Source organism: Coregonus clupeaformis, chromosome 3 (genome assembly GCF_020615455.1).
Source record: "Coregonus clupeaformis isolate EN_2021a chromosome 3, ASM2061545v1, whole genome shotgun sequence".
In the NCBI taxonomy this organism is placed as follows: Eukaryota; Metazoa; Chordata; class Actinopteri; order Salmoniformes; family Salmonidae; genus Coregonus; species Coregonus clupeaformis.
This window is the reverse complement of record NC_059194.1, coordinates 22,447,002-22,457,062: the sequence shown is the minus strand read 5'-3', so window position 1 is coordinate 22,457,062 and position 10,061 is coordinate 22,447,002. Positions and strand designations below refer to the sequence as shown.

At 42.6% G+C, this 10,061-nt stretch overlaps 1 long non-coding RNA gene across 1 annotated transcript; it reads left to right on the top strand.

Annotated features, from left to right (window-relative positions):
- Positions 1 to 2,338: 2,338 nt before the first annotated feature.
- On the top strand, positions 2,339 to 4,801 carry LOC121546380. Its single transcript, XR_005996380.1, has 3 exons — positions 2,339 to 2,420; positions 3,853 to 4,006; positions 4,134 to 4,801. It is a non-coding gene; the product is annotated as an uncharacterized LOC121546380 (long non-coding RNA).
- Positions 4,802 to 10,061: the final 5,260 nt, after the last annotated feature.

The following is a 10,061-nucleotide window of genomic DNA, read 5'->3' as shown; positions in this document are numbered from 1 at the left end:
TCTACTGTTGATCGTGTCCTCAAGCGCAACAGACTGCGCATGAAACAGCTATACAGAGTGCCCTTTGATCGCAACTCAGACAGAGTCAAAGAGCAAAGATTCCCACATTCAATGTTGATTACTCTAAGTAGTGATTTACTGTAGTGGCCTAAATCACTTTTTCCGTATCACTTACAAAACTATATCTATTTCTACAGAGGGTTTTTCAACTGGATGCAATGGAAAGACCCCATCAATACATCTACATGGATGAAGCTGGGTTTAATCTCACCAAAAGGAGAAGGAGAGGCCGTAATGTGATTGGCCATCGGGCCATTGTTGGTGTTCCTGGGCAGCGTGGTGGCAATGTCACATTATGTGCTGCCATCAGCAATCATGGGGTTGTCCACCATCATGCCAACCTGGGGGCCCTACAACACTCACCAGCTCCTCATTTTCCTCAATCACATGCGAGATGCTTTGTTAGGGCAGCAGGATGAGCATCCCATCTATGTTGTTGTTTGGGACAATGTGAGTTTTCACAGAGCCCTCCAGGTTAGAGAGTGGTACAATATGAACCAAGGTTTTATCAATCTTTGCCTTCCACCGTACTCCCCTTTCCTAAACCCCATTGAGGAATTCTTCTCCTCATGGCGGTGGAAGGTATATGAACGCCAACCTTACACCAGGGTAAATCTCCTGCAAGCCATGGGACTTGCCTGTGGTGACATAGGTGTGGAGGCATGCCAAGCCTGGATACGGCATGCCAGGTTTTTTTTCCCCGTTGCCTGGCCAGACAAAATGTGGCCTGTGATGTGGATGAAGTCCTGTGGCCTGACCCAGTACGGAGACATGATGCTGTGGCTGAGTAATGCACTTATTTGTATATTTCTGTACTTTATTTTTACATGGGCTTACTGTACACAAGTGGCAAACGCATAAGATTTCTGTTTGTTTTTACAAGTGCTACATGTAAATGCACAAGATTTCTGTTTTGTGTTTTTGTACAAGTGCTAAATGCACAGGTTTTTTTGTTTTGCAACATGCATTTAGCCTACAGTGAACAAACAAACATTTATTTCTCCAGCTTCATGTCCTGAGCATTGTGTTTTCTATTTTTCTACGTAGTGTTTAGTGACTGTTCAGTAGTGTTTTTTATTTTGATTGACTCGGGGCACGATTTGACAACATAGTTCAGTTTTGAGCACAGATTGAACTGTTTTGAGGTGAAAGTTTGGTTTTGCAAGAAGAGTCTGAGGTTTTGTGAATGTAGCTTGAAAATTGGGTTTTGTGTTCACAGTTAAGAGAAAAGGAGAGCAGCTTTCAAGAAATGTGTCTTAGCAATCGAGAAAAACTGTAAGAGAGACCACTGGTGGCCCTGGCACAGGAACTGGTGTTTAGATGGCCAGTCGACCAGGCTCAACTCCTCAGACAATGAGCCCCTGTCTGCTCCTCTCATGGAAACGCAGTAAAACCTGAGGAAGTCTCTCTCTTTTTCTCGTTCTTCCGCTCTCTTTCTTGTGAAGCCTGCTGCTCTCCCTCTCGCTTCCTCACTTTCCCTCTCATTGCCTATCATGCTCATATAAGCCTTGTAGAATTGCACTCTCTCAATACCAATGTAAAGGCATCAAATTCAGCTTGTAATGCTAGTGTTTATGGAAGGGGGTCTTTTTTATATAATAGATGCATAGGTAACCATTGGTTCCCACTCCTTCTCTGCTGGTCAATAATGTCTCCCTCTATCACTCTATGACAATCTCATTCTCCATGTCTGTCAGAGTGCCCTCCTCTGGGGCTGGAGTCTCTGAGAGTGAAGGACACACAGCTGCGGGCCTCGTCCTACAAGCGCCGGGGGGTCGGACCACACCGTGGTCGTTTAAACATACAGGTGAGACACAGTGGCCTACTGGCAAATGGAACTGACACCGTTTCCATTTTCTTGGCACCATTTATTATTCTGAGGTAATCACCCCCACGTAAAATAAAATATGATTATATGCGTGCATGCTTGTCTGTCTTACTGTCTGTCTGTCTGTCTGTCTGTTTGTCCGTGTAGTCGGGCGTTGAGGATGGGGACATCTACGATGGGGCGTGGTGTGCCCAATATGAGGATAAGAAACAATGTCTGGAGGTGGACACCCGTCGACCCACACGCTTCACCAGGGTCATCCTGCAGGGACGCAGCTCAATCTGGAGGTCAGTGCAGGTTTTTGTTCCACCCCAGCACTAACACATCTGATTCAACTAATCACAAAGTTGCACTCATTGTGCAGTGATTTAGCCATAGCGATGATTTTTATGTATTGTAAATATTGCATGGACATCGCTAAAGAGTTGCCTCTGTCTTTCCTAACAGTTGGGATTTTATACTCACCTAGAAGGTGCAGTTCAGTAATGATACCCTGGTCTGGAAGACAGCTATGAATGGGACTAAAGAGTTGGTGAGATGATTCAATACAATATATTAAAATATGATATGTAGTAACCATAATCCATTGCCTTCTTTCCATTACTTTTACTGCAACATTTGGATATTCCACACTTTTTAATCTCTTGAATAGCTTACTATTCAGTTCCTCATGACCCAGTTGTCAAGTTGTGTTTCATTATGTGGTCCAGTGAGGTATTATATCTACCATGCTCTGACATCATTGACCAATGACATTTCACTGGCCCTGGCCTATTTACACTGTAATGGAGACTGTGGCTATTGGAAAGCTGATCATGGCCCTGTCAGTGGTTCTTTTGGAAAGTGTGCCCTGGCCAAAGCTGACTCCACTATGCCAACCTTGCCAACTGTGCCAACCTTGCCAACTGTGCCAACCGTGCTAACCCACAGCCTACTCTCCATGGGCACACTGTGGCAGATTGCACCATCTAATTACCAGTCTGTGGCACTGGTTTGGCAAAGGTGTAGAGGGGAAATGTGACTGGCAGAGAGATGTACACGGAGTGTACAAAACATTAGGAACACCTTCCTAATGTTGAGTTGCACCCCCTTTTGCCCTCAGAACAGCCTCAATTTGTCTGAGCATGGACTCTACAAGGTGTCGAATGTGTTCCACGGGGATGCTGGTCCATGTTGACTCCAATGCTTCCCACAGTTGTGTCAAGTTGGCTGGATGTCCTTTGGGTGGTGGACCATTCTTTATACACACAGGAAACTGTTGAGCATGAAAACAATAGCAACTGGTGCGCCTGGCACCTACTACCATACTCCGTTCAAAGGCACTTAAATATTTTGTCTTGCCCATTCACCCTCTATTATTACTACAGTGTTGCTAGAAACACAAGCATTTCGCTGCACCTGCGATAACATCTGCAAATCTGTGTACGTGACCAATAAACTTTGATTTGATTCGATTTTTTTAACACTTTTAACATAAGCCAGGCCCTGTTGTTACCTCATATCCCAGTGATAATGCCTTGCATTACGCCTGGGAAGAAAACGCTTCAATTTGCTCAACTTGCCATTGGCTGAAATATTGGCTCAATTTACCTCATGGCTATTGGCTCAGCTAACCCCAAGGCAAACATTTGGGCTATATTAGCCCACAAAGCTACAAGGATGTGCTTTCATGCTATTAAAGCTTATAGAGACCCCAACTGATGTATAGAACAATTATACAATTATCCATTTTGGTTTAGATACAAGCATGAACCCTATAGCACAATACATTCATTTGACTTGGTGAAAATCCGTTTTTTGGACCTAACTTGCTTACCAATTTTTCCATGTGGTTTCTTCCTTCACAGACTCCATAAAATTATGACCTCTTCCTAAATATTTGGTCAAATTTAATGGTTTCTTAGAAACAACGGTGGCTTAACTCACCCCTTTGGCTCAACTTACCCAACTCTCCCCTACTGTAGGTATTTGAGGGGAACCAGGATACTGAAAATCCAGTGTTGGCCCTATTTAATAAGTCGTCAACAGTGGCACGTTACGTCCACATCAATCCACAGACCTGGTACGAGAATGGAACTATCTGTCTTAGAGATGAGGTTCTGGGCTGTACCCTCCCAGGTATGTCCACCATCATCATCACAACATCCTCACAACACTAGTTTACCACTCAGGAAACCTAACCCCAACAACATTCAAACGTTACCATTTACTTTTTCCATTATGTTGTGTCTTTTCCCTCCTGTAGATCCCAACAACATCTACGCTTGGCAGCAGACGGAGCAAGGCACTTAGAACATACTGGACTTCAGACACCACAACTACAAGGAGATGAGGAAAGGAAGTCCTGAAGTGGAGACCTTCAACACTCACCGATAGGCTACTGGTGTAGTTTGAGGGTTATTTAGATGGTGGCTGGATGACTCTCTATGTAGACAAACACTGAATGAAGACTAGTTAATCTTTTGCACATATAGTGCTGCATTCATAACCAAGTAGGAATGTGGTATTTACCACATGCGACTGGGAAAAATCCTCTTGAACGCCCTTCCAACTAGTAATTACTAGTGGGAAACTCGTCTATCGTCCCTGACCTCCGATTTCTCCCACATGTTGACCTCTGACGTCACCTACTATGGAAATGACCTCGATAACAGCATTTCTGGCAGTTAAATGTAACAACAAAACATTATTTATAAAAAGCAATCTATTCATATGTTTTTTTAACACTATCATTTGTTTACAAGCATGTTAGCTGTACTTTTAGTTTATGGTTGTCAATTAACCAATTGCCATTGCTCAACGAGGTCAAAGCATTTGAATGCATCCAATTGGTATTTACGACTTCAACTGTTAATTACCACCTTCCCACTTGGTTATGAACTCAGCAGAGGTCGCATTCCCCTGCTCAACCAATGGTTGCGTGCCACGTCATCGACTGTGCCGTCCGGCACCAGATTGCTATAACATATGATGTGGTTAGATTTCAAATACCTATCCAGGCGTTGTAAGATCTGGTATCTGTCAGCAAGGTCTGGGCAGGGGAACATGACCTTAATAATGAACTGACCCATCGAGATTTATAGAGATCGGAATGTTATATGTCTCATTATGGCATCTGTGAGCGCACGGGCTGCAACATTGAGACCATCTCCATTTTGAAGTAATCAATTTTCTTCTACTGCTTCTATGAGTTGGTAAACAAACTGAAAGGGTGCATACTGCCACCTGGAGTGTGTTGTTTGAACAGGTATAAAGCCAAGATTGTTGAATTACTGCCACCTGAAGTTATGAAATGTTTGCTCACGAGTATAGTTACTTTGGCTGATCCCTCCTGATGACCCGAATGGAATTATGTGATCCTTCCTTAACCCGGAAGTCCCACCCAGTTGACTACTTCAAAATGGTGCAAGTCTTCAATGGTACTGCCCATGCTAAAACGTGCTTTTGGGCACTAGAGCCCTCTATACATCTCTATGGAACTGACCACATTCACAGCCATATATCTGTTGCGTTCCACTGCTTAGACTTTGCATGCATCAACCGATGGTTGCATTGCGTGCCACGTCATCGACTGTGTCATCAACTGACAGATTGCTATATCATATGATGTGGTTAGCTGATAGGTAAAATACATATCCAGGCGTTTTAAGATCTGGCAACGTCTAAGCAGTGGAATGTGACCACTAACTCAACTACTTCCTGTTTACCTCTAACGATTAGCAAACTTCTGACCAATAAGAATAGAGCCAGGCAGTTGGTAGGTAGATAATCAATTACCATTACCATTCTAAACAACTGATTCACCATATTTTAGAACTACACAGTGACTTAGAAAATAATAAGATCTCTCATAAAATAATCATACACTGGCTAAAATGTAATCTTGTGCACTCTAAGTAAGTGCAGCAGGGACCTTGCAAATGTGCTATCTAGAACCTAAAAGGGTTCTTCGGCTGTCCCCATAGGATAACCCTTTGAAGAACCCTTTTTGGTTCCAGGTATAACCCTTTTGGTTCCAGGTATAACCCTTTTGGATCCATGTAGGTCCCTTTCCACAATGTGTTCTACATGGAACCAGAAAGGGTTCTCCTATGGGAACAGCTGAAGAACCCTTTTGGAACCCTTTTTTCTAAGAGGGTAGGCATCCATGGCATGCAACAGTTAGCAAGAAACTCCCTCCCTTCCCTTCAATCTACTCTGTGTGGCGCTTGACTGAACCTGTCCTGGAAGCAGAGGGTTTGTGGCTGTAGCTACGTCCCTCAGTCTCACCAAAAAACTAATATTACACTGCCACTACCGCTCAGTAAAGAGCTTGAGGTGAATCTGACCATTATGATGTAACACTGGGCTCTTGTGTCCACACACACATACCACACTCTCCCCATGTGCTCTGCAAACAAAACCAATACTTTTATCTATTTGTAAAGTAGTAAAACTCTACTGTACATACTGAAGCTTTCTTCTCACACTTAACCACAGGAGGTTGGTGGCACCTTAATTGGGGAGGATGGGCTCATGGTAATGACTGGAGCGGAATTAGTGGAATGGTTTCCATGTGTTTGATGCCATTCCATTTGCTCCGTTCCAGCCATTATTATGAGCCGTCCTCCCCTAATCAGCCTCCACTGCACTTAACCATCATAAGGCAGTGTTACTCAATCCATTCCTGATGGACCCCGTGGTTGCAACAACAACAACAAAATGTGCACACCCTGGGGGTCAAACAGGAATGGAAGACCTCTGCCCACCAGACAACACCATCATGCTCAGTACCATTTAAACTCTGTCCCTCCTCAGCTCATGAAGTCAGTGACCGAGGCCTGTCCTGACATCACCCATATATACAGCATCGGGAAGAGCCACATGGGCCTCAAGATGTACGTCATGTAGATGGAAAGCATGAGCTGGGTAAGAAGATATAGTTTTATCATAAGGCAATACTACATAACGTATCTACAGTATCATTGCTATAGTACTTTGTACAGTATGCTCTCAGAGACTGGAGTCAACCCTTGTCTACACTGACATGTCGAAAGTGTTTGCTTTGCGCCCATTGAATCGGTCTGCCAGTACTGGCAACCGCTAATACCCTTTGCCGACAGAATTTATAATGGAAGAGAGAGAGCCAGGAATGCCGCAGCATAGACGGAGAACTGGTTAGCCTGCATACTGGAATAGAGAGGAAAACCCTATTATATAGAGGGTGACTAGTCTTAATATGTCAACACTGGAAATTGTTGGCCTGTTTTGTAAGGAGTAAAAAGCTTTCAATGGTTTTTGTCTGTCAACTTGACTGAATGTGTATTTGTTAATCTCCAACTCTCTTGGCAGAGGTTAAGCCAGACTGTAGTTTAATGTTCCACTGGTAAATGCCTCTGTCTCTTCATGTCATGTGCCAGTATTTACAATGTGAACTCACAGATAGTGGGTTCATAGTGAGAGAAATGTTCCTTGTTTCTTTTTTGTGGGGTTCCTTCCTATGTGATGTAACCCTTAATGTGTTGCTGTAACACAAGGCTTAAAGAACGACTGCACTTCCTGATTTGGCCTCGTTTTGAAGATTTCTCATTAAGAAATGCTAGCGGCCATGACTGGAGCCAAACAAGAGTTGTCTTAAGGGTGAGGTTTGATGTGGGTGTGTTATGTTTGCATATCATACCCTGGCTGGTACTGTTGTTTGTCCCTCCTGAGTCACTGTAGCAACAACATAGCCACTAGTCTGAATTAATCTAAGATAAATCAATAAATCTGTAATTAATTTAGGCCACTCCATAAAGGGCTTAGGGCCAAGGGTTATTTCAACATAACGTTGGTGACGTGTTGTCTTATGTAAACAAGTCTGAGGCGCTGCGTAAAGGGCGGATCTGCTGTCTGGAGATTCTGGCTGCTATCTAGAACCTAAAAGTGTTATTCTGCTGTCCCCATAGGAGAACCCTTTGGAGAACCCTTTTTGGTTCTAGGTAGAACCCTTTTGGTTCCAGGTAGAAAGAAGAACCCTTTTCACAGAGGGTTCTACATGGAATCCAAAAGTGTTCTACCTGGAACCTAAAAGGATTCTACCTGGAGCCAAAAAGGGTGCTCCTATGGGGACAGCCGAAGAACCCTTTTGGAACCCTTTTCTCTAAGAGTGTATGATTGGATAGAGTGCACAGAGCTGATAAAGCGCAATCACCACAGCTGCTTCTCTCGTGTTAGTGGGCACTGGCCAAGTGGGCATTATTTCAATCCATACCCAACCCTCCAGTAAGTCGAGACGAACTCACTTACAAAACTCTGTTTTGCACGAGACTGACTTTATAACCAAGATTATCCTAATTACACTATGTAGTCAATTTTGACACTAGAATGAATGTTTCTGACTCAAATCGATGCCACATAGGCCCTTTAAAACCAGATAAGTTGATTCTAGGGGCAATTGACCTTTAAGGTATGCTGCTGTTACTGGACCTTATAATCACTTTTATGGCTGTGAAAAATAAAGGCAAGACAACAGAAAGGAGAGGACAGAATTGTAAATAGTATGTTTGAGGGTGTCTGAGGTTGTTGTTGTCAAAAGGATGTTCTGTCTGTAATTTCCATGCTTTGTCACGGCCAGGTCCTGTGCCATTTAGACTCCCTGGACACGTGTTTTCAATCAGCAATGCATTGAATCTGTGGCTAAGACTAGTGGCTTTATTTTATTTTCCAGAGAACACATAGAGCCCCGAGTTGATTAGCTAGCAAGTTTACTAGATAGCTACAGTAGTTGCCATGGTAACCAAACAAACAGACTTGCTAGTTTAGCTAACCAAACCATGCGTCCTAGCTCTCTATTATGAAAATCAAATTCAACAATACCAATACTGTTTTCAATTCAACTTTTACTTTCAAAACCAGCTCAAACAAAACTTGTACAAATGTACTATAGCCATTGAATTCTAACATGCAAATATACTGTGCATTATAGTGAAATAATGCACGCTCTAGAATGCCCTTCAAGCCAATCAGAAAGGAGTATCTCACAATGCTATGGTATAAATGAGGGTAAACCTTTATATATACAGTCATTTGGGTAAACCAGAATGGCATGGAAGAGTAGCATCTAACAGTAAGATACCCCCACCCCAGTGATGAAACCTTCTTCCCGTTAGATTTCAATTGTCTGTCAGTAACCAAGTTTCCATCCACAGTTTTTATGCGAGTAAAGTCATGGCATATAAAAAAACAATCGCGACAAGTGTGATGGAAACAGAAAGTGTCGGTACAATATTATAAATGTCGACAGACAATTTGTTCGTTCGACATGGTGGGATCTTTTTGTGTCGGTAAAATTAATTATGCGATAAACACAAAGTGGCATGATACTGGACAAATGCAGCATTGGGTGTATATACCACTATTCTAGGAAAATTCATGCAACAAATGATAGACCAAACTCATTAACCAATTTGTAATTCGCTCTGGATAAGAGCGTCAGCTAAATGACTTAAATGTAAATGTGAAATGAGCCTAAAATGACTTATGTATTTTGCCACATAGATGAGAGCTCTGCTGTTACAGTCTGGAACTTTTAAGCGTTATATACATGAGATATTTTATATCTATTAACATGAAGTTATATGTGTTCTTAAATTTTTGTTTGTTTGATACATTTTTATACTACTTCATTAAATAAAAATGCTGGCATTTGTCCTTGCAAGCTAAGAGAGAATGTTACAAATGGATTCCAAGTAAAGCTTTTCTTATAACACCAATAGTTCAAATCCATGTCTTATTTGCTATGGAGCTGTATATCATGTTGCAGCCGGTGTCCTCCACGGCGTTTGCGGCTGACAAATCGACACCATAGGGACATGATCAGGGATAGGACCACAAAGGCCAGTGCCACAGAAATGCCCACCCACATCACCACCGACAGCTACCCGCTTCTCTGCAAACGAGGAATAACAAGCATCAGACACACCATCTAGACAGTATGAACATATCAAACACACAGCCGAGCCCCAAAACAACATCAGCACTCAACAAACATCAAAATCCCCTAAATAATGTGACAAATGGATCAAACACTTCAATAATGTAACACATGCATTAAACACTTAAATGTAGCAATATAAAACATGACATTTCCAGAGGAACCAAAGGAAATCTGACACAGATATCTGGGAATATATTTTCTCCCCCTTCAGAACTG